This window comes from Brienomyrus brachyistius, unplaced genomic scaffold, assembly GCF_023856365.1.
Source record: "Brienomyrus brachyistius isolate T26 unplaced genomic scaffold, BBRACH_0.4 scaffold56, whole genome shotgun sequence".
NCBI lineage: Eukaryota > Metazoa > Chordata > Actinopteri > Osteoglossiformes > Mormyridae > Brienomyrus > Brienomyrus brachyistius.
In genome coordinates, this window is record NW_026042331.1 from 1,061,493 (window position 1) to 1,088,054 (window position 26,562).

The following is a 26,562-nucleotide window of genomic DNA, read 5'->3' on the forward strand; positions in this document are numbered from 1 at the left end:
CCACTACTCTAGTGGTCACCTGCTCCGGAATATGTAAAGTGAGTAGGCGGATCTCAAATTGGGTGTGTGCATGCACACCTCTTCCCTGGAGTGTGGTCGTGTAGCATAATAAAGGGCAATGTTCCGAGAACTTCAGCCTCCGACTTCTAATTTTTTAATACCCAACTGTCCCCCTCCCCAGAGGACAACATTCTGCATCGTGTTTTCAACCAATTTGTGAACTGAATTAGATTTTCAAGGTCATTCTCAAATCAATTCTGAATGGTGCCTAACCCTGTTATGTACTCAAATGGCATACAGGTGTTACAACAATGAGCCTCATTTGCGTTAATTTATAGCAAACATTATAGTTTTATATTGCAATATTGACATCTTATTATATTATCAGCCTTATTACTTATGTGCAACAAAGAGCATGAATGTGTTTTCGTCATCTATATTGGTCGATCTCTGTGACAGGACAGCAGGCAAAAGTTCAAACAAAGAACGTAGTAGAAAATAATGAGTGGATTGAAGCACTAATTAATCTACAAATGAGATAAACTTTAATTACAAAGGGTGCTACATAACGATCAATCGTAAGTACTAGATAACAAATTACTTTGCGTAATGAAGCTTTCTGGAAACCCACTACTGATCATTTAAATACTGCTCTGTTTGCTCAGGTTGTCTTTCTTGCACATTAAACTTTGCTTGAAGAGTTGAAGCGATTAAGTGTGACAAAGATGCAAAAATAGAGGAAGTTGGGAAAGAGGAAAATGCATTTGTCATTCAATACCAACTCAACTAGGACTTCCCAGTTAATGGCATCATTTGATGTGATAGTGAGATTATGGAACCCAAGATTTTAATAACTCTGAGCGATTACTTGAATTCTCCCCAAACAAGCTTGATGGGCCGAATGGTCTCCTCTCACTTATGTTCTTATGTTCTTCAGCACAGAATGGTATTTATTAATTTCTTTTTACCCTTTACCTGTGGCTGGTCAAAGAAAATAAAGACCTAGCATGGAGACAGGTGATTTATACAGTTAAAGCTGTGTAATATACATACAGAACTCTACAGTAAATAATGTATAAGATCACAGCACTTGATATAAAAACATTTTCACTTAAATTTCATGAAAAATAAGACACAGATTGCACTATGAAATCAACACACACATGATAGCAAACAATGGGAGCTGAGAAAGAAGATGGCACCTGAAGCTACAGTGACACATTTCATTTTATAGTACAGTAAGTTTCCTTTATGTGAAATGGCACAGTATAGATATTGTATCTCTATTATATCTAGTTAATGTAGTTCTTCATTCATTCATTTCTCAACATTTATTTGGGGCCAGGTCACGGGAGCAGCAATACAGAGAGCTGATGACCTGTAAACACAGACTCTGTACCCCATTCTTCTGAATCACTCCCCACAGGACCCTCAAAAAAACAGTTGTATGCCTTTTCCAAGTTCACAAAACACATGTAGACTGATTGGGCAAACTCCCGTGAATCCTCCAGTATTTTTGTGAGGGTGAACAGTTGATTTAGCATTCTACAACCAGGATGGGATGCCCATTCTTCCTCCAAGGTTTTACCAACAGACAGACTTTCTTCTCCAGGACCCTGACATAGACCTTCCCAGGGAGGATGAAGAGTGTGATTCCCCTGAAGCTGGAAAACATTCCCCAGTCTGGCAATCCAAGGACACTGTGGACCAAGGAAGCTTGGCTGTGTTCCGTAGATGATAAAATGCAGTTCTAGTAATACTTCTTATGTGAGCATCAAAGCATAGATCTGAATCAACAAGAACGCCAAGATTTTTAACAGATATGTACAACTGTGTATCATCTGCATAACAATGAAACCCAATACCATGATTTCTAATAATGTTATCAAGAGGTATCATGTATAGTGTAAACAGTAGCGGGCCCAGGACTGATCCCTGTGGGACACCATATTCAACATTTGTGGCCTTGGATGATTCATTGTTCACATGGGCATACTGATAGCGATCAGATAAATATGAGCGGAACCAAGAAAGTGCTGTCCCTGTAATGCCAACTACACCTTCTAACCGGTCCAAGAGGATATTATGGTCCACAGTATCGAACGCTGCAGTTAAATCTAGCAATACCAACAGAGATACACAGCCACGGTCAGAAGCCACAAGTAAATCATTCATTACTTTGACTAGAGCAGTTTCTGTGCTATGGGTTGGTCTAAAGCCAGACTGATATAATTCATTGGCATTATTTTTTTGTAGGAAAGAGGACAACTGACGAACTACAACCTTTTCCATGATCTTTGAAATGAAAGGAAGATTTGAGATAGGTCTATAGTTTCCTAAAACACTGGGTTCAAGATTTGGTTTCTTTAGGACGGGTCTGATAACAGCCATTTTAAAAGGTTTTGGAACATATCCAAGCATAAGAGAAGAGTTTAACACATTTAACACGGTAGTGCCAATCTGTGGTGCAATTTCCTTGAAGAATTTTGTAGGAATTGGGTCTCCAAGGCTAGTAGAGGATTTACAGGAGAAAATTAAACTCAAAAGTTCTGAATGTGTAATAGGAATTAATGATTCAAAGGTCTCATTATTGGTAGGCATAAGACTAGCAGGAGGCAGGCAGCCGTAAGTAGGTAAAGGTGTGCACTGGATAGTCTGTCTAATTGTAGTTATCTTACCATTAAAAAATGTAAGAAAGTCATCACTCTTAAGAGCTTGCGGGATTTGCAAGTTTAATGAGGAATTCTGTGTTATCCTAGCCACGGATTCAAATAGGAATTTAGGATTGGTTTTGTTCATGTCTATTAATCTGGCGAGATACACAGACCGAGCAGTCACTAGTGCTTGTCTGTATTTAGAGAGGCTCTCTTTCCAGGCAGATTTGAAAACTTCCAGTTTAGTTGAGTGCCATTTTCGCTCTAGCTTGCGTGATGCCTGTTTGAGTTCACGTGTATTATCAGAGTACCAGGGGGCAGGTTTGTTATTGCTATGCTTTATCCTCTTAAGTGGAGCCACAAGATCTAGAGTGCTGCGAAGGGATTTTTCCATGTTTGAAGTTGCCTGTTCAAGTTCATTTACACACGATGCTTCAGATGTAAGGCTGAAGCACTGTGGAAGTTGTTTCATAAATGTTGTTGTAGTTAGTGCCTTAATAGAATGTCTGATTCTATACTTTGGAGTGGTGGTCAACAGGAGGCTATACTGGATTTCAAATGTTAACAAGTAATGATCTGAGAGCAGAGGACTCTGTGGCATAATAAACACATGTTCTACCAGGATGCCATGACTAATGATCAAATCAAGGGTATGGTTACAGACATGAGTAGGCTCGACTACATTCTGAAATACACCTACAGAGTCAAGAATAGCTGCAAACGCTATTTTTAAAGGATCATTATCCTTCTCCATATGAATGTTAAAATCACCCACAATAACGGCTTTGTCAGTATTGACCACCAGGTTTGTTAAAAAATCAGCAAATTCCTTAAGAAAATCACTGTACGGCCCAGGCGGTCTATACACAATAACAATGGTGATTTGGGGTGAAGAACTACAAAGAGATGAGCCAGCAAGGCTAAGAACAAGAGTTTCAAATGTGCTGAAACTCACACCACATTTCTCAGACACTCCTAAGTTGGACTGAAAAATTGCAGCAACACCACCACCTTTGCGATTTGGTCGAGGGTTATGCTTATAACTGTATTCTGCTGGAGTAGATTCATTTAGTGCCATGAATTCATCCGGTTTAAGCCAGGTCTCAGTAAGGCACAGGGCACCAAGACTAAAATCAGTAATTATTTCATTTATTAATAGTGCTTTAGGAGCCCTTATATTCAGAAGTCCAAGTTTAAGTTTAAATATTGCATCACAACTGTTTTCTAGTAACGGATTCTTTGTGATTTTAGTTAAGTTATTATGGCACACTCCACAGTGGAATAGTCCTCCATGATTAAAGACGCGGGGAGCAGACACAGTCTCAATGAAATGAGCCATAGGTGACGACTCTAAGCGACTAGCAGGCGGTCGGTTATGCCGGTTTGCCTGCCGCCTGGACTTGGCTCTAGTTAGCGATTTGCCTGTAGACTACGAGCTATGCTTTTAGACAGGAGGTAGGCACCAGCCCGCGAGGGGTGAATAGCGTCCCTCTTCAAAAGCCCAGGCCTACCCCAGAACATCCGCCAGTTGTCTATATAACCTACACCATTTATCGGGCACTATTCCGACAGCCAGCAATGTAGCAACGATAATCTGCTGTACATTTCATCGCCACGTCTAGCAGGGATGGGGCCAGAGCACGTTACTGACACACACATCTTCTTCGCAATGTTGCACACGTTGTGATGTCTCACTGTATGTTTTTGTGCATTTTTTTGGATTAAACCCTGGGTCAGGTCAGTGTAGGACACCATACCACGGATCCCTAAGGCTCTCAAAGGGGCTCCGCGAGCTACCCAGATACCAACCCCAGCTCCAGTGGTTCCTGTGCCAGTGGGTCCTGTAGTGCCCCCAGTGGTTCCTGTGCTGGCGCCGCCTGCTTCATTGCCCGAGGTCCCTGTGGCGCCTGCTTTGTCGCCCAAGATCCTTGAACTGCCTGCTTCGCCATCCGAGGTCCCTGCACCGCCATTGTTCCTTCACCAGTGGACAATGCTCTGTCCCCTATGCCTACACAGGCAGATAAGACTCTGCCCCGCCTGGTTCCCAAGATTCAAGCCCCTGTTTCTGTGACTCCTGATCTGCTGCCTGAGACTCCTGCCCCAGTGGTTCCTGCTCCCAAGGGTCCAATTCCTTCAGCTCCTGATCACCTGGACCCTGGTTGTGTGTCACCAGCTCCCATGACCCCAGTCCTTGTCTCTGAGGAGGTGCTGGAGGTCGTGTCCCACCCACCCTGCCCCCTGACTCACCCTCTGTTCCTGTGGCTCGGCGGTCACCTGTGGTTCCCCGGGCTCCCACTCAGCTGTCGCCTGCGGTCCCCCGGGCTCCTGCTCGGTGGTCGCCTGCAGGTCCCCCTCTGGCACCTTGTTGGCCGTTTCAGCCCCGGCTCCGACACCTCGTCAGTTGCCTGCGGGTTCCCCCACCTCAACTCGTCAATCGCCTGTGGGTTCCCCCACTCCAGCTCGTTGGTCAGCTGTGCCTTCGCCAGCTTTAGCTGCACCGTTGCCTGCTGCAGCTTCCCTTACCTCCTCGCCTTCACCAAGGTCCCCTCAGATTTCCTCCTCGCCTCCCCCAGTGCCCCCTCTAACTTCCTCCCCATCTCCTCCACCTGTTCCTCCGCCTACCTCCTCAACCCCTATGAGGTCCCCTCCTGCTCTGGTCTTACGATCACTGAGGATCCCTCCTGCTTCGACCTCCCGGTTGCCTGTGGCCCCTATGACTGCCCCATTTTGCCCGCTGGAGTTCCCTTGGGCTCCCAGTTTTCACTCGTCTGCCTTCTTGCCTCCCGGTTTTGTGCCCTCTGTGTCTGCTCCTCATCCCTTAGTGTCTCCTGTGTTCACTCCCGGTCCCTTTGTTTCTCCGGTCTATGTTCCCACGGTGTCTCCGTTCTTGGTGTGCCTGTCTGCGTTTCCTGTTTTTTGTCAGGTGTTGTCCTGGTTCTTGCCGTTGCATGTCTGTCTTGTTCCTGGTGCCCCGTTGATGTTTTGTTCTTGTTTTCCAGGTCCTCTGTTCCCGGTATCGTCTTGTGTTCCTGCCTTTGGGGGGGGGGGGGGGGGGGGTTCTGTCATGACCCGCTCATCCGATCCTCCTATGTGCCATGCCCCCTCATCTACCTTCTGTGGATTCCCTGTGTTTACCTGCTGTTTGCATTGTTTCTGATTAGTTCAGTGTATTTAAGTCCACATCAGAGTATGTTTCCCCAGTCCAGTCATTAACGTTGTGACATCTCGCTGTATGTTTTTTGTGCCTTTTTTTGGATTAAACCCTGCATTCTCCCAACACGTGGAGTCCCGTGTTTTCCCTTCTCGCCAGGATCCCAGCGATTATAACAGTCTGTTAATCCATCAAGGTAGATAATTAAGCAGGAGTCTGTGCTTATCCTATGTACCGATCAGTTGACTTCAGCTATGCTCCTCTGCTGCTAGGGGTTTGTACATACACATAGTTCCATAGCTTCTGCATACACATAGTTGGAAGTATTAGTAAACATACACACATTTCTATGCAGAGGAAGAAATTGATGAATACCATTCTGTGCATAAGAAGTGAGCATATGCACGGTTTATGCATAAAACTGTTCATACGCAGGGTTGATAAATGAGACCCCTGAACCTCTTAAAATTTCAAACAAATTGTTCCAGTATGAGGCAGAGTAGATTAACGCTGGATCTTGTGAACAGGATAACTATATTTGACATTATTACTCTGTTTGCCCTATATCACCTTTGGAATTAACCACATTTAACCATTCGGAACATGAATTCAGTCATCAGTCAAGATAAACTCACTTTTTTGCTAATATTCTCTGTTGGTTTGTGGGCAAGGAATTGATATACTTTATGTAAAAGAGCTAACAGTTAAAATACTTTGGTTTGTAAATACTATTCTTGTTTATTGTAACTAATCCCATATGGGTTACATATTGTAAATAAAAATTTTCATTTTATTAATTTTGTGAAAGGAACATGATGGTAATGTGAGGATTAGAGTTTGCACCCACTCTCAGGTAACAATCCATCACAGGGCACACACCTGCAGGCAATTTGATAACTCCAATTAACCACAGCATGACCATGGGGGGAAATGAAGTACCTGGAGGAAACCATATTTTAAATTCTTTGTATATTTAGGTATACCGAGTTCGGGCATTAAACCAATGAGCTTCCAATCACAAGCACAGCAGCTTAGGCCACTGAGCCACCCACTGCCAGAACTACGACTGAGAGCATTCAAGTAAAAACACATTTTGTCCTGCCTATCACGACACGAACACCAAAATCCAGGTGACAAGGTTTATTGTGGGAAATACAAGGGGTTGTCAGAAGCCAAGTCCGGGTCGTTGCCAATATCCATCCGATCATATCACCAAAAGCCGGAGAGGCTTCCAAAGTTGTAGTCGGATGAGGGGTCGCCAGGGGTCGATAAGCCAGGAGATCAATCCGGAAAAGTGGACGGCACACACAGGTAAAGACACGGGGAAAGTCACAAGAGGGGCGGACGGGCAGGAGGATTGCCAGGAGGCGCAGGAGGTTCGGGAAGGGCAAGGAAGGCAGATTGTAACTAGGGAGACAAAACGAAGTTAAACCACTCAGGAAGTGCATAGCAACAATAGTTTAAGTACCATCTGTATAATTGGTAGTGGGAGGTGCTTGTTGTCGTCACGCTGTGGGCGTGACACATTTATTATTGGGTTTCACATTTACAGATGACCCATCCAGTAATTCTAGTGATTGTACAGGTTGGTGAATGTGGGAGGAGTAAGGATTAGATGGGTGGGGCAGGTGACAGGGCTGTCCAGGGAATATAACGCTGTAATTCCAACAGCTCCCATTCTAGTTTAGTATGGATTGTGTATTTGGTAAAACAGAAATATGGGGCATAATGTTCAGTTTGGGATATGTTGACTGCGGTTTTTGCCTGTAGAGGTTGGTGTGATGGTGATTAATTAAACTGACCTTAGCAGAAAGGGTCAATTCACCACAGTTACCAGCATAAACCTCCACAGAGTGAGATACAGGCAGTGGTTAGCTGACTAGGGATGCTAAATTCTGATCACACCCATAGCTCAAGCAACAAACAGCAGAGTAGGGCCTGAAAGCGCTTAGCTGTGAATGACACTCATTTTATTCCTGCACTGATTAGGGAGATGAGCTGCAGCTGAGTATAATTTAGCTGGACCCCAGGGTGCTGATTTTCAATTAGCATAGCCAGGAGTTTGTGGAAAGCACAGAAGGACTAGCAAGCTCCACTGCGGCACTTCCATCCATCCATCCATCCATTCATCCATCCATCCATCCATCCATCCATCCACCTTTGAATAACTTCAAATGAATATATAAAGAACAAAACAATCAATTAAAAATCAATAGCAACAACTGATTCTAAATAGCTGCCTTTTTCTTGTTCTATATGCGATGGTTGGTTTTTGTAGAGCCCAGAAAATTCTGTGTTCACAGCTGGAAGCTAGTCTATGCAATTGATATGATAAAAAGAACCAGGTGACAGTTACAAGGAATGTACATATTGGTGTAAGGCATGGTGATGGCGGGCTTTTAGTTCTGTAGCTGCCTTTTAAATCTCCTTTAATGATACACTGTAGTGAGTTTGGGGTGTGTATGTGTGTGTCCAGTGACGGACAGGCATCCCATCCAGGGTATCCTCTGCCTTGTTCCCTATAAATGAGGACAGAAAATCCGTAACTGTGACACAGTATGGTGTGGGTATCCCAGGGCTGGGTGAATCAGATTAGGGGCCATACTTTTAGTACGTACGCACATTTTACCGATTTTTTGGACCCCCCCTACACACACATACGCTGGGTAGTTCACCCCCTTGCGTACGTATGCATGGGCGATCGTCAGTCGACTTATGCACTGCTTTTTGGAGCTACAAACGTTCCTATTAACTTTAGGGATAACAAAAGAATGATGTCATGAGATTTACTGTAATAAAATCACTTTCAAATAAAACGAAATGGGTCGCCATTTCCATAATGTTACAGCGCCTTTTAAAGTCTTAAACTCGGCCCCATTGTCATTTGTTACGTTGCATTCAGGGGCAATGGGGCACTGAATGAGGTTGTAAGAGAGTGGTAATTTATAACAGAATAAAAATAACGTCAAACTTTCTATTCAACTTGGATTTATTCAAATTTGTATGTCAGGCGAACAGTTGTTACAGACATTAATAATAATGGTTAGTGTTGCATGCTTATAATTCTGCTTGCATGTTGATTTGATGTTGATGGACTATCCACCGGTCGGTCGGCTGATGATCGGGAGATGAACTAAAGACGTTTTGAGTTATATGCACGTATGGAATGCAATCCAGCAGGTCAGGTATCGTGAATGAAACACTTAATTTTTAAATTTCTCAAGTTGATTCACCCCCCCGCTCCAGCATACGCACACGTATGCAAAATTCGGTCAAATTTTTAGACCCCCCCCCCCCCGTGCGTACGTATTAAAAATATGGCCCCTTATAAGGAAATTTCTCCTCTTTCCCAATGCTTTATTATATTTATTATGTTTTCTCCCAGCCCTTACACCAATATCCTAATGCCCACACACAGTTAGCTAGCCCTTTTCTTAAATCTATTTTTATTTTTCCCCATAATTTTGAAAAACTTGCACTATAATCCATATCCATGAGCCTTAGATGAGCCTCACTGCCGGTGAATTTCATCCGAGGCAAAGTGAAATTGGCTGGCAAGGTGGCACCCCCACAGAAGAGGGATTGACCACCTATTCATCACAGTCTGCTTCTTTAGCAACTGATTATTACATCCCACATGCACACAGAGCCTTATTTAGTCATCACATCAACTAACATTGTGAGGGTAAAAAAGTCCATGTCAGGCATTTAAGAAAAAGAGGTATGTTATCTATTATTCAAGAGTAACCAGTCTTTCAGCTTTATAATCGCATTTTATGCAAAAATATAACAGCATTTAAGGTATTCCTGGATAGAGGATCGGGTAAAAGTTTTCAGAACTTCATTATGGGTCCATTTTATGAAAGTGCTAAATGATACACAGGTTTTTTTCTTACCTTATTTTTTTCTTCAAAATTATGTATATATAGCAGCTTGGAGATTTCTAAGAGAAAATATACATTTTGATTACATACATTTTAACTTAAGGGGAAGTGAAACATGTTGACCATCTGAAATAACTATTGCAGCACTTACAATTACAGGACATTTTGAAACTCTTCCTATTTTGCACATTGCCAATAATGCTTGCACTTTTTAATTTTTAATGCATGTCTGAATCACTCTTTCAGGTTGCTGGCACATTTGTTCGGAAGTTTTCTTCACATTCACCATAAGATTCCAATTATTTCTTAAAAATGGGATAACATGACAGGAAATGTATATCATTGTTAGCACAATCCACCTAACTGTCAATTAAAAAACAGTGTACCGTACCAGCCAGACCCTGCTGAGACTGGCTTCTTCCCCAAAAGCAAACACCCGAGGATGGAGGAAAAGCAGCAGAACTGGAAGAAAATGTGCACTAGTCCAGAGCACTTCAAAAACTAAGCCTAAGTGGTGAAGGTGCACGATGGGAGCCAATACTACAAATAGGCCATACTAAATCCATAAGGAGTCACCAAAAAAAACACCTTAGTAATCCTCTGAAACTGTGACCAAGAATGTTGTGGTCTGATGTGACCAAATTGGAACTTTGTGGTGTAAATTTTATGCATGGAACCAATGTGATGTAGTACATCACTAACTATAATGTCAAGTGTGTAAGTCACAGTGTGACTCAATGTAGATGCATCACCTGAGGGCCTGTTAGCTGCTACTAACATTGATAATGACAAAACAGTTTAAAAAGAAAACAAAATCAGTTTTCGTTTCTTGAAGAGTTTACAGTAACTTATGTGGTCAGTGTGCTTTTCTTTCTACTTAGTTTTAAAAAAAAATATATAACAAAGATGTACTTCATTAATACCAAGGTGAAATTCTTTGTACTTATAGGTATTACAGTTATCACATCAAAGGCAAGGACGGAGGCAGCCATGGGAAAAACCAAAAGAGGCTTTATTAAATAAAACTACAGACAGGGCAAAAGGAAATGGACCACGATGGGTCAAAACAGGGTAGGGAGGATCAGGTGAGAGTACAGGACATAGGGCAAACTGGGGCACACATGTAGGCAGCTACATCAATGACTGGACTGGGGAGCTCAAGTCAAGGAGACACTATATACATAACTGACGAAGGAGCAGATGAGAGGCACCTGGGGTGATCCACACAAAGGCTGTAACAAAAGGCAAGATTAACCAAGTAACAGGTGTGACTCATTAGAGCCACACACCAGAGAGAATGAGGGGGAAGGGAAGCAGGTGTGACAATAGTGTGTTAGCATACACATTTTCAGTTAAAGTAGTCAACTTTTAAATTCTAATTTTGTGTATATTCATTTTTCCTCATTTAATTTCAACATCACAAATACAAGCAGTACATTTTTTATCAGTGTCACAAATTGAATGGACCCAAATGCAGGAATTTTACTTGAAGGAACAACAAATGGATAGGGAATAGACAAGAATGTGTCTTGGTCCAAGTAATGAAATAAAGGAGGTTGGTACCTGGGGGAGTCAATCTGACACATACATAAAAGACAAAAGATAAATACACCGGTAAGGTCTGAGGGAGCTGAGGGCAAAGGACTGCAGGAACTAGGAAGGAAAAGTAAGTGAAGGCTGGATGGAGGACACAGAGAAAGCACTCATTATGTTGCATTCCACAAAACTATACCCCGTGTTTAGCTCTCTCTGTCCTTAAAGCCCTGACACGAACTTTTTTTACCCCTACAGTGTTAGTTATTAATTGCTATGATTGCTATGATATGATGGGTTTTTATATAAAAATATGCTTTTAGGTGCATTACCTATTAATGTATAGCTTCCTGTCCATCTCCCAATCATACAAGTTGCAAGCATCCTGAAGCCCATTATGAAAATCAAAGGGCTTAGGAAAATCGTGGACAGGAAGCAAAGAATAAACCCCTAAGCCTGGAGATGTGAGGACACAGTGCTGCTTAATGAACTCCGGTACCATATTATCTTGCTCTCCATTAAGTATCATAATGATTACATTATAAATTCCTGTGAAGTTGGGCACCAGGCCAAGAAAAAAAATCAGCATATAAACTTAAATATGAAAATATGTTTACATGAAAATAAAGTAGCTATAATAAGCAAACAAATAAATAAACATCAAATTTGAACGTGCTTTATTAGTCTAAGCGTCGCAATAACGACTTATTACTAACGTGATAGGTGAATTGACGACACTAAATACTCACATTACAAGTCACTTTACTAGATGCAGAAAGACTTTTTTTTTAAAAAAAGAAAAACTGTCTATATGTTTTAACTCAACTACATCTTAAATAATTATAATCCTTTTTATTATTGTTGTTGTTGTTATGTTCTTGTGAATATTCAAATGCCTACTGTACTATGTGGAAATATTACACAACGATAAGTTTAGTATTCAACACGTGTGGAAAAGAATGAAAAAAATAGGGTGTGTGGTGGGGGAGAAGGGGGGCAGAGAGGCAGGTTGCTAGGTAACGCGGTGTATATACTGAATTCCAACTAAATATTTGTGGTAAGACAGATTTAGGGAGGGAGAGCGCTTGCTAGCTCGCTATCTACGTGTTGCTAGATGTAGACAGACTCTTTGTAGAATATTCTACTGTATTGCCATTTACACGGGAAAGCCTCCAACAAGCATTCAGGAATGGAAGGGATCTTTGAAGGAAAAGGAGACTGGCTGGGTAGAAAGGTGACAGGTTCGTGAAAAACAGTAAGTGTTGCATGTTCTTTATATTTATTTGCAGCAGACACGTCAGTTTTAAGAAACGGTGTACATTTCGTGCTGAAAAAGAAATGTTAATGTGAAATGCTAAGATTAACACTGTGAGCCGCGGAGCTGCGTCGTACTGATTACAATCTGGATGGCAATCCTGACGTATAAAGCACCAGTAAGCGATGCTTTGACCCTTCTGTCATTGATGCCCATGAACGCGTCCAGACGCTGTTCTCATGCCACACAGGGACACACGCAGTCTAAAAGCCTCCATGGCCAACGCACACGTGCGTACTGACACACTCACCGGGCACCGGGCAATTTGCGCATTACTAATCGCGATCCTTTATCAGTCAATAACAAATGACTTATACCACAAATGATGCGTCTCTGTACGCCTGTTTGAGTTTCCAGAGTATAGGCCTTTACCCCACATTATACACCGGCACTTTTGTGCCATTACCTACATGAACTGTAATGTCTATGTCCGTACTCTTAGTAATCTATATCTCTTTTTAGCGAAAAATGTAGATGATCCCTTATTTGTATAAGGTATTTATTCGTGCAAGATAAAAAGGATCACTCGAACTTTAATTGCATATGAGAATTTATTAGAATTCCTGGTTATGAACGGCTGAATTAATTAACGGATCTGGTAACCGGAGATCTCCCAGGCATTTTTATTTTGTAATATCGGTTTAATAACGTTATGTTTTCATTGTATCTTGCGTCTCTGTGGAAGTAGACACTTAATTACTAACTGTATAAGATTTTGCTATAAACCTTGGTTGTTGCCTACGGTTTTTTATAAAAGACAGTCACGATAATTTTATGTTTATAACTGTTGAATATTACAATCAAACCTAAACATTTTCTGCTTTCTAAGGTTATGTTACTCATACCCCTCCTTTCTCATATTACACAGTCATTTCAACCTTTTGATTAAGTTAACAAAGCGGACGCCTTGCACATTTTAAAAATCTATTGTTTTCTTTTTTAGATAGGAAAAAATTTCAGCTGTTAAATACTGGCTAAAGTTTATATGAATACGTACGCCTGATGTAGGTAAAGCTTCAAATAAAAGTGTGAAATGTGTTATGTGAATAGACACTATAGTCCAACAAAAATATCTTTTATGCCATTTGTACATTTTATCGTTACAAAAGAAATGAAAAAAGCATGCAAGTCACTGCTGAATTCATTACTATTTTAATAATGCTATACATTATGGCAGACCTATCCATACTATTAAAACCCTACGAGACTATAGTACATTATGAGAAATCATTTGGAGCAGTAATCCCGCGTTTTCCCGACTATTTAGAAAAAACTGTGATTTTGTATGTGTTTATTTCCCTCATTGAAATAACTTGTCCCAATTCTGCTCCTAAGAAGTGAGAGAAATACCTGGGCAATACGACTCGTACTGTAAGAGCTCTCACAGACAAACTACGGTCTAATCACACTAAAATCTATCGCTGACCAGTGTCATACAAGAGAGAAATATATCGTCGCACACACACACACACACACACACACACACACACGCACACACACACACACACACATATATATGTATAATAATGTATATATATGGCAAAATTATTAAACAAGCATGTCGAAAAACATAGTAATACGATTAAAACGCCTGAGGAATACATTATAAATTACTATAAAATTCACAACGTTTGGATTTTTAAAGTTAAAAGTATATTTTCTCCTGTTATATGGGATTCTCAGTGAGACATACTATGGGTTAAATGAACTGCTTATACTGTAAGTTAATATTGTGATAGCTTTATGGGACGGTAATGATGTCTTTCTTGACACTACAGAATAAACTACTGAAGAAGTCTTAAATTTAATAATTTAATTGTGTGTGTAACAATTAAGCAGCGAAACATTCACAACAGTATTCTTTAATATTGTTTCTTGCGATTTTCTTAACTCGCGATTAACTGTCTTCAGATGATAAATAATTTTTGTGGACACTGTCAGTCTTTTTATTGTTCTGGATAAAATTAAATTACACGTAAGTGGACGTTTCTGCTGACTGTGCACACGCACACGCTGAGATAACGCGGTGCCTTCCTCTCGCATATTTGTAGGTCTTATACCGTTTTCTTGTTTTGCTATTGCTTTCTATGGGTCGTGTATTTGCATTCCTCTTCCGTGCTCCGTCTCTTTTTCCCGCTCCCTCTGTGCTCTCTCCTGAGCTCTTTGTAACCCACCCCCCGCACATCACGCAGAGCAGTCCCACCCTCTTTCCCCTTAATGTGTCTCATTAGGGACTGCTGATACAGAACGGGAGATGGCCTTTAAAATGATCACAGACCGATGTTGGGAATGTTTCTTTTTCTTGTATATTCAGACGGGTAACACTGAGACAGCGTATTAACTTCAGCTGTGACAGCAGCGCAATTCTAATTCAGCTCGTAATTATAAAGATTGGAGACCACAGGCTTTATGGACAGTTGTGTCTGTGAAAGAATGCATTCTGAAATATATTTAATGCATTCAAAGAGAATAATATATCTGAAAATTAACTACACAGGCATATGCAATTTTATGATTACCATATGTTCCGAAATGGAGGTGGTGCATTGCAGTGTCATTTGAATTAAATTGTATATGTATATTTTTCTGGGGCAATATAATTAGTGAATCTGCACAATTTCAGAATTTTAATATTGATGACAGAATGTGTGCCAATTTAAAATTATAGATTTAGGAAATAAGGGGCACAGAAATGGACTTAGCCGCCTGTTTTCATCATAGGCTCAAAATTCCAGCACCAACGTTGTGAAATCTTATTTATTTAGCAGATTTATTTAATGCTTTGGTGGGAGGTGCTGGCTGGCATTTCCGTCATGTGACTCTTCTACCGGCCAATAGGAAAAAAATGGGGCTCATGCCGAAAGATGCTAGCGGTGATAATCTTGGAGGGGTGGAATATGGCAAGGGTGACTGAATAAGGCGAAGACAGCTCCCAGAGCTGGTGCCAATTTCATCAAGACAGAAGAAACCGCACTTGGAGACCCAGAGCACCTGAAGACAATCCTTCACACTTAAAACACTGGAAACATATAGTCCTCATTCTCATTTGGCCCACTACCTGTGAAGAATCACAGGTTTTCACAATATAATGCATAGCTGGATGTGTTTAGCATGCAGCCCATAGTTTCATTTCCAAAACACAAGTGGGGAATGTGATTCTAGACCGCCAATGGAATGTGTCTCAATGTTTAAACTACTGCCGTTATTTGATTACAAGAGAAAAAAAGAGTTCATTTTCTTACAACCATTCAGACCGAAATGTGTTGAAAATTACTAAGACATTTGCATATATGACCATAAAATTTTTCAGATTATGATTTTCATTTGCAGTTATAGCATGTATAATATAAAGATGCATTGTGTCAGATAAACACACATCCAACAAACAGGCTGTACAGTGTAAGAAACCCGGTTGCTGTGAACCTTGACAGGAACTTTTTAGAAATATCAAATCGGAGAAGGAGGATGTTGGTACTGATGACTGTGCTTGGCAGACACAGAGAAATGATTTCCCATGAGACATTTCAGTTAATAGAGTCTCTTTGGTGCAGTGAGCACAAGATCCAGGAACTTTGTTGCCTTTACCAGAAGACAGTTATTTCACATCCACTGTTTATTCAGACTGCTTGTTGCAATTAAATGGACTATTAAAGTTAATTTAATCGAGACTCAAAACTTGTAAGGTGTTTTTAAGATTTCACAATTAACCAATTATTTAACAATTATCCATCCATCCATCCATTTTCCAAACCACTTATCCTACTGGGTCACAGGAGGTCCGGAGCCTATCCCGGAAGCAATGGGCACGAGGCAGGGAACAACCCAGAATGGGGGGCCAGCCCATCGCAGGGCACATTCACACACCATTCACTCACACATGCACACCTAAGGGCAATTTTAGCAACTCCAATTAGCCTCAGCATGTTTTTGGACTGTGGGGGGAAACCGGAGTACCCAGAAGAAATCCCACGATGACATGGGGAGAACATGCAAACTCCACACACATGTAACCCAGGTGAGACTCGAACCCAAGTCCCAGAGGTGTGAGGCAACAGTGCTAACCACTGCACCACCATGCCGCCCCTTATTTAACAATTAACATTTTCAAATTCTGATCTAAAGGAATACTTTTAATTATTACTGGTCTATCCCCAGCAGAATCTGTTATATTAATCTGTTACACCAGATCCCCTGCGACCCTGAATAGGATAAGCGGTTATAGAAAATGGATGGATGGATGAATGGATGGAATGATTTTCCAGATGTGCATTTCATTCAAAATACGTAAAAAATTTTCTTTATATACAAGACATATAAAGGGTTGCACACTGTTATGATGTTTCTGAATATCAGGACCCTGAATATCGGGCCAGGGAACTGAAATATAAAGTACAGATATTTTATGGGTTCAATGTGTATGTTAATGCTTCCATGTCTCACTCCCGCCAGTGTGGGGAAACAATAAAAAAGGCCAATAGAATTTTGGGTTACAACTCTAGGTGTGTGGAATTCGAGTTAAGGGAATTCAATTATATAATTCCTTGGTAAGTCCCCACCTAGAATATTTTGTGCAAGTTTGGTCACCATACCTTAAGAAGGACATTGCTGCCATAGAAAGGGTTCAACATAGGGATACAAGAATGATTCCTGGTCTTAGAGGAATATCTTATGAGGAGAGGTTAGCTGAACTGAATCTATTTAGCCTCGAGCAATGGAGAATAAGGGGGGACATGATCCAGGTATATAAGATTCTAACAGGTCTGGATGCTGCTCAGCCAAATGGCTACTTCAATATTAGTTTAAATACTAGAACATGTGGCCATAGGTGGAAATTAGCGGGAGAAAAATTTAAAATGAATTTGAGGATACACTTTTTTACACAGCGTGTAGTTAGAGTATGGAATAGTCTTCCTGCTAGTGTAGCGCAAGCTAAAGCCCTGGGTTCCTTTGCATCAGAGCTAAATAAGATTTGAACAACTCTGAGCTATTGAGCTATTAGTTAGGTTCTCCCCAAACGAGCTTGATGGGCCGAATGGTGTCCTCTCGTTTGTAAATTTCTTATGTTCTTATCATTTCAGTCAAGGCCTGTGGACAGACAGCTAATGACAGAATAACAAATTCAATCCCAGAGGTCATGTGCCAGTATAGCATCTGCAGATCAGATGAGAATGCACTAAATGTAACCTCCTAATTGGTTTACTCATACAAAATACAGTTTCTATGTCAAGTATTATTTGTTTGCATTATGAATGACCATCCTTTAATAGAATAAACAGCTTATTATACTGTTTTTTATAATTTACTTAAAATTACTTTCACATGATTATAGATACTGTAAATAGCACAATTTGTAATAACAAGTTGTAATAATGTAATTAAAATAATTTTACTGAAGGTGAGCAAATTAAAAAAGTTTAAGCTGTAAGTTCTAAATCAAGTATACGTAAATAAACTTGGAACAGTTTTCTTGAATATTCTATTCTATCAAGTCACTAGGTGCAAAAGTTATATTGTTTTTGCCGGAGCATTTAGAAAGACTATTTAGATTAAAGAACAAATGATAGTCCCCTTCATGCCCTCCAAATTTACACATTTATCTTCATCCCTTTCCTTCTTGAACCACCAGTGTAAAGCATTTCATTAAAAAGAAACAGTTCTTGGTGTTCTGTGTGGATAATTTGCATACAAAAGTGCTTCTCCAAGATTCAGTTGTCCGTAATCCTAGCTGTAAGGATACACTATGTCAACCTCCATTATGTCAAAGGAGCTTGACACAGGAGAAGATGGGAAAGTTTGACGAAATGAGAACATACTATTCAACCCAGTGTAGCTTGTGATCGCTGGGGAGTGACAATGTCCTGCTTGCTCGTTTTACCTGCCAGTGATCTTGCTGTTCACTTCTTCTGGAGTCAATGTGCACTTAAGTATGGTGCACCAAATTGGATTCCGGCTGCACAACCAGATATTTTATTTGCCCACATCTGAGAGCCTGGATTTCATTTGGACCTCAGCAAGATGCTGCAGCTCTGCTAGAGGACTGTTTTATGTGGTATTTGGTCTTTATAATGTCTACAGACTAACTGAAGGGTAGATTCTTCTAGGTTCTCCTCTTGTAGGTAAAGTCTATATCTAAATGTAAGTATAGTGATCAGTTCTTTCTTAACTTGGGTTAACACAAGCTATGGATAACTAGCCTGCTTTGGTTCTTAACATTTTGACCGACAAACTGGATCTATCATATATTGCATGCATTGGATGCTCCATTTATGTGAACACTTTAAGATCTGGCTTGAGAGGTTAGAGAACTGACTGGTTTATCCTCAGGTGTTTAGCTCCTAAAAATAATATGCCATGGGGAAAAGCAGTGGCAACATCTGCTCTTTAATGGGGTCTTGGTAACATATTTCAACAGTAGTTACATAGTTACAGTGAAAAATTGGGACCCTTGAACACTATTGCAGATATTACAGTTATGGAAAGTGTATGGTGTGCTAACCAAAGGGGGCAGGCTTTCCTTTGCCCCATACTGCAGAATTCATGACAATTTTGAGGGAAACAGGTGGCAGTTTTAACTCCCATACTACTCTGCTGAACAATCTTCAGTATTGGTGACAGGCTGCCGTTACTCTGTAAAGTACAGAATTGCTAAAATTTGCTGGGGGATAAGTTCAGTTTCATACAGAATAATTGAATATTTGTTCAGGAATGATTTATTCATAAGTGTTATGTTTGTGAAATTTTAAAAATCATATGCGGGAAAATTTTGTTAGTTTGATCTCAGTCTGATGCTGCATTAATGCAGGTAAGCCTATTCTGTTCAATCCGTAATTAATACCCATCTAAATTCTGGTTGAAGTAATCCTTTGGAAGCACAGGATCCTAGCTGGGATTTCAGTCTGTCACAGGGCAAACACACATATCCAGTCTAAGGGCAATTTAGAGACATCAATTAAATTACCCATATATTTCTGTAAGACAGAACCCAAGCAGGTTCAGGCAGAACATGCATACTGCCTACATTGGGACTGGGATCAAACTCACAGCCCTGGAGGTGTGAGGCCATAGTGTGACCTTCTGAGCCATTGTGTCAGCCACCACTAAGAATAACAAACCCAAACACAACAGCTTAAAGCATTGAAACACCAGCAATTAGAGTAGTGACATATATGGTATTGTGTTACCTTGCATGAATCACTTTGATATTAATGACTATGTCGTCCTCAAGCAAATTGGTGCCTTTTTTCCATTTATGTTGAGTTCTGGACTTTTGATTTGCATGTTAAGCACTAATTACACTGCACAACAAAGTTTTTGTTTCTTGAACACTATTGGGCGTCCTTATCAATTTTGGCTGCTGATCACGAAAATCACATCCAAATTTGCCCATCACAAACCGTTTCTTCAAAATCTTCAGTTTTGTCATGTATTTTTCTCATATTTGTGTCCAAAATTTTTCATTTCTGTAAGAAACCTATGTCCTCTCCCCCTTCTGGACATGGAGAGTCAAGCTCCTGACCGGGATCACCAGAAGGGCAATCACCAGGGATATCCCCAAGAGGTTCTACTCAAGCTTCTCCCCCCCGGAGATGGAGGATGAGTGGTGGTCTGTTGGCGCGGGACCTCCTTGGGGACAGGGACAGGGGCCATGGGAATTGGAGCAGGAACAGGTTCCAGGAAACCGGGAGCCATGGGGGCTGGAGCAGGCGTGACAGCGCAGGCTTAGGTCACCGCCTTTGAGGGCAGGTGATGCAGCAGGTAGGCAGGCTCTGGGCACAGGTGATGCAACAGGCAGGCAGAATCTGGGTGCAGGCGATGAAGCTGGTAAGCAGGCTCCGGGAGCAGGCGATGCAGCTAGCAGGTGGGCTCCAGGTGCAGGCGATGCAGCAAGCAGGCGGGCATCGTGCACGAACACGCCGTAGATGAGGTAGCGGAGATCGAGAAGGCTCCCAGGCCGAAACTTTCTGCTTCTTTCTCCCCCTGCGAGCTGGTGCTGCAAGGTCTGGCAGCTCACACGGCAAGGGAGGAGGAAAACCACAGTCTATGGTCACCTGCCAAATCATATCCTCAGTGACTTGGCTTCTCAGCGGGGTCAAATGCATCTGCACCTCTTCCGTGAGGTGCAGAGCCTCGGAAGGGAAGATCCGTTCTAGGATCTCCCTCGACTGGCAAGCGATGGCTCGCGCCTTTACTTCGGGCTGTCTGAGCCTGTAATTTACCTCGTCCAACAGATCGAGGTGTACTGCCTCGCTGAGGGGAGGTTTGCGGGCCAGTCATTCTGTCACGTTCGGGCCAAGGAAGCAAGAGCAGAACATGACGAGTCGGGTAAACTGGGTTTTATTTTGGGAAACACCAAAACACAGAGCTGAAACACATACAGACGTCAATGACCGACACGGAAGCACTAAATACACAGAATCAATTAACAACAATTAGACACAGCTGAGAACACCGGGATTCCACACGAGGTAACAAGGCGGTGTGGCACTCAGGAGGATCGGACGAGCAGGTCATGAAAGTACGAATTTTTCTGCTGATTACTGTTTAACACTGCAACATGATGTACCTGACATTGAATACAAATGAAAATCAAGATCAAAACACTTCTAATTATGTTGAATTTAATAGCGTATGAGAAACATAAACGCTTAAATGAACGATTAAATATGTTATTGCCTGTAAAGAGTTAACTGTCTATTTCTCAGAGTTCCTATGTGATGCAGCAAAACCAAAATTATATTAGTGCATACCCACCAGGTACCTGTCTCAATCAGCACAAACTTTCCAGGAAGCAAAACCTTTAAAAAAATGTTGTGTAGTGTTATATCTAATATGACATTTCAATTTGCCGTACATATGCAAATACCTATATATACTGTATAAAGGATTTATGTATAACTTGTCTTGCATTATATTCCTCCTGCTTGATTATCCATCCATCCATTTTCCAAACTTGTCTTGCATTATATTCCTCCTGCTTGATTATCCATCCATTTTCCAAACCACTTTTCCTATTGGGTCACAGGGGGTCCGGAGCCTATCCCGGAGGCAATGGACACGAGGCAGGAAACAACCCAGGATGGGGAGCCAGCCCATCGCAGGGCACACTCACACACCATTCACTCACACATGCACACCTATGGGCAATTTAGCAACTCCAATTAGCCTCAGCATGTTTTTGGACTGTGGGGGGAAACCGGAGTACCCAGAGGAAACCCCACGACGACATGGGGAGAACATGCAAACTCCACACACATGTGACCCAGGGGGAGACTTGAACCCGGGTCCCAGAGGTGTGAGGCAAAAGTGCTAACCACTGCACCACCATGCCGCCCCTCTGCTTGATTAAAGAAATTGTAATGTCTATGATTTTCAATATGCAATACATTATTTATGTTTTAGTAAAGCTTAGAATCTTAAATCTTTCTGCAATATTTTCCAGGATTTTTGAAAAAAATTCTGTTTTATAAATTAAAACATTTACAAATTTTAAGTATATGTTTTAATTAAGTTTGATTGTGTGGCCGCGCCAGGTGGAATAAAGACCAGCATGCCCTCTGATGTGTGTGTATGTGCGTGGCTTATGTATATGTTACATTGCAGGGACATTTTGGGGAAGCTCAATTTTATAAAAACCTATGACTGCAATCAAAAAGTAAAAATAGCCAAAAGTCTTGCATTTTGCTTGGTTACTTGTCATAAAGCTTAGGGGTGGGTAGGGGTTAAGGTTTTCATACTTAGGATTAGGGTTACGCCCACAGAAATGAATGGAGAGTCCCTACAATGACTAGGCAATATGAACTGTGCTTGTGTGTATGTGTGTAGATTACGTTTATATTACATTGTGGGGACCAAATACCCCCATAATGTGGTTAAAACCTGTTATTTTGCCATTGTGGGGACCATTGTGAATCCAAGCAAAAAACTAAAAATGCAAAAAAAGTCTTGCATTTTGTTTTGGTTACTTATGATTAAGGTTAGGGTTGGGTATAAGTTAAGGTATGCATCAAAGATCATGGTTACTTTCATGCTTGCTAAGCAAATGCTACCCAAAGCAGTTTAAGATTCTGAACCTCTACACTCTGAATTAATTGAGATTTAGGCAAATATGAATGAGATTTCTTCTTCACTTCCATTTGGGGGACAGCTGAAGAAGTTTTTTGGTCTATAACCTCAAAAGAACAGAAACTGTTGAAGTTGTTCCCAAGATAAGGCAGTATGCATATTTCCTGTCCACCTCTAAAAAGCAATCAGCACTATGCAAGTCACTTGACTGTGGATAAGGCTTCCTAGTGGAGGTAAATTATAGGGCATATGGGAGATGTCACCTACAAATATTCAAATTTAGGCAGGCTAAGACCAGGATGCCATCAAATTCTCCTTAATTGTATTCGTTGGTCTGAGTTTTGTACAAAATAAAAATAAATAAATAAATAATATTAATAATAATAATAATACTAAATAATACTAAAGGTGATATAGAAGGTGATATATGGATATATTCACTATGATCTAGACTATTCGCCATCTTTTATTACCAGAAGCAATTTATGGCAAACTGCAAATTAGAAAGCGAGAAAGTGCCAGGGGAGACCCTCTTTTTAAAAATAAATGTCTTGGATTTATCAGAAAATACCATATAAATTCTGGTAGACGTTTGCCTGCATTTGACTTCTAAGACAAACTGGGGAAGAAATGTCTGTAGGTGATCTAAAAGAACACCTTTTTAATTTTGAAAATCAAAGGGACAAGTGAAAGTTTGTTCAAGTGCATTCACTTGGATACATAAAGCACTCCCGGTGATGAACCATATGAGTCTGATCTCGTTTCTGTCCTTTTTAAAGCTTTCCCACTGTGCTATATCCTGTTCTGAGCTTAGCTGTTTCTCTGTGTACAGGGCAGTGCAATGAAGTTCTGCGATGAATGAATTTCTTCCCATGTCCCTTTGAATCCATGGACTTTGACATGTGAAGTATTTTTCATCTTACGCCTACATTAACCATAGTGAATGAGTAGAAAAATCAGTGTTTATACATGTGCACTCAACTATTCACATTGTCGTTGCAGTCTCAACAGCTGCAGGTTCAAATTTAAACCTTCTTCCCATAATTGCATTCTTGCAGGTATTACAGTTTCTTCCAAAGTCCATAGTCATGGTGTTTAGTTAAATTAGAGGTGATAAATTGTCTGTGTATAGAGCCGATATATATATATATATATATATATATATATATATATATATATATATATATGTGTGTGTGTGTGTTATTAGTATATCGCTTATATACTCTGAGATATAATTCTGTAAGTTATTATAAATGTCACCATTAGTGATACCTAGAAATTCTTTTGAGTAACAACATAGAGATTGAATAACATACATGAGATATTTGATTAATTGAATACCAAACTTACAAAATGGCTGCTACTGCCTAAATGATAATACACAAAATAACTATTCCTCTCAGCATATTCCTCTTTCATCCATTTATCATAATCAATACAAGGTGACCTAAATATTTTTCAGTTGTATTCTTGTGTCTGTTTTACTACAGATCCAGGACACGATTGCACACATTTTAATCTTTTTATGTGAATTAATGTTTGTCTAGTCTAATTATAATTTATTTTTACTGTTCTAAATCAGGGTGGTATTTGAATTGTATCACAGATTACTTACTGGTGGTTGTTCTTAGTCACACATTTAAGTTGAGGAGGCATGGTGGTGCAGTGGTTACCCCTGTTGCCTCACAACTCTGGGATGTGTGAACTCTCCGGCAGGATTTCATGCAGGGATTTTGCAAGTTCTCCCTGTGTCATCGTGCTGAGGCTAATTGGAGTTATGAAACTTTCCCACAGGCGTGCATGTGTGAGTAAATTCTGTGTGAGTGTGCCCTGCAATGGGTTGGCATCCCATCATGGGTTGTTCCCTGCCCATAGCCTCAGGGATAGGCTCGCTTCCTTCCCACCCCACAACTCTGAATTGGATAGGTGGTTTCAGAAAATGGATAGATGGAATCATTTAGGCTGGTAAATCCAGTAAAGGCAGAAGGTGATTAAATACAGTTGTCCCCCTGTGTGGAATTGGAGTACTGAAAATCCCCATAATGCCATTGTTCACCAAGGAGAAAGCCATTATCTCAATAAGGAACTTCATTATTATGTTGCCTTTTCTTATCTCACTAAATGGCCTGTAATCCCCTTAATCTCTTCAATCTGTACCCTGTTCAGCACTATAGCTCTCAGTGACACTGCAATTTAGCATGTCTACAGTATCATTATTCATTATGAAATTTTACTCCTCCTTGCCTTTGTTTCTGATATCTTCATTTAGTATGATGCATTCAGAAGCTGCTTCTGAAGAATGAGTTTTTAGGTTGGGTTTCGTATCCTAGGTGATGTCCTCCTTTGCAGAGATGTTACTAACATAATTCATCTCAAAATATCATTAATTTAGCAATGTATGTAGTATAGTATAGTGGCATGTCTTTTTGAAGATTCATTAATGGGTATGATAAGAAGAGGATGGAAAAATTTTGTCTTTAAGTCATCGCTATTTCTCCAACCGGCTGCCTTGTGACTATTATTCTTTGTGAGTAAGGAAGTGAATTGGCAGTCCTGTGAACCAGAGGGCACATCAGCTTCCATTTGCTTCCTGGCCAATAAAGCATTTTGAGCATTTTATCAGTGGCTGTTTAAGAACAACGACCTTGGGTTACGAGTGGCTGACTGATAGTATGCACATGAAATGAGGCTCTTTGCATTTTCATCCATCCATCTTCCAGCTGTCTCTCCTGGACAGGGTCATGGGCATTGGGCAGCACAGGGCAGAAGCAGACTCTGCAAGGAGAACCAGTCTATTGCAGTACACTCATACACAATATATGTCACATGTGCCACGATTATTGGCACCCCTAGAAATTATAGTGAACACAATGTAACTGAAGAATGTTTCCCCTGTAAATTGTACATCTTTGAGTTGAGTGGAGTGAATAGGAACCTTCAAAATGTAATCCACGACCTCCTGGTTAACAGGGATACGAACATGAGGTGTCACAGAGCCCAAATTCCCTTAGTCATCCATCAACATGGGAAAGATAAGATAACATATAAACCAAATAAGGAAGTAGTGTGTTGACCTTCATAAGTCAGGGAATGGGTATTAAAAATAGCTACTCACCTTAAAATGTCCATTTCTACTGTTAGGGCAATAATAACTGTTATTTGTTACTGTTACCTGCCTGAAAGAGGACCCAAGTTTATTTTTCCCCCCACGTCCAGTGAGGATCACAAGAAAGGCAAATATATATATATATATATATATATATATATATATATATATATATATATATATATATATATATATATATATATTCGTGAAATCACCCGTGACGTCATGCATGCTACATAGCCTGCAAGTAACAGGTGAAAGTTTAAGTGACACGCTGAAATGATTCATTGAAGACACCAAAAGAAACTGTGCTAAACGCTTTACCGCTTCGGCGTTCTGTGGGAAATTGTGCAAAATATAACATTATCAAAGACTGGAAAGGCAGCCGGAATGAACAGAAATTACAAGTTTACTGCTGCTGCCGGTGAAATGTGCTGTTGCGGCTGATAATTAGTATAGCTATGTCGGCGATTGTAGCGCTTTTCTTAAAGGATAAGTTTGCCGAGTGGAAGTACCTTGAGTTTGGTTCTGCAAAATTGGTTGTAAATTAACTTTGTTCCGTTAAATTTGAATATGGAGAGAATATTTGCTGAACTGCAGTATAAACTCCAGTTTGTATTTTTTATCAGTGGAATTTACACAATAATAATAAGGGCAAGCTAAAGCTGCCTTATGTGTATGGGGAAGGTATTTATTGTATTGCATGATATATGTGAAATGTGTAAATATTTTCCTACTACGATGTTATTTATATTATAGAGGATATTTCTATTAAAATCAGTGGCAGCTGATGAAAAAAATTCTTGGTGGGGCTGACGTACCAATAGATTTCCCTTCTTAGTCAATTATAAGCATTC

At 40.6% G+C, this 26,562-nt stretch overlaps 2 protein-coding genes across 2 annotated transcripts in view; one reads left to right on the forward strand and one right to left on the reverse strand.

Annotated features, from left to right (window-relative positions):
* Positions 1 to 26,562, reverse strand: part of LOC125724452 (uncharacterized) — a 181,230-nt gene that overhangs the window by 96,509 nt on the left and 58,159 nt on the right. The window lies entirely within an intron of this gene.
* Positions 12,275 to 26,562, forward strand: part of LOC125724448 (glutamate receptor ionotropic, NMDA 2D-like) — a 96,928-nt gene continuing 82,640 nt past the window's right edge. Inside the window, exon 1 of the mRNA XM_049001135.1 lies at positions 12,275 to 12,477. The gene's annotated coding sequence lies outside the window, so the exon portion shown is untranslated. The remainder of the gene's footprint in view (positions 12,478 to 26,562) is intronic.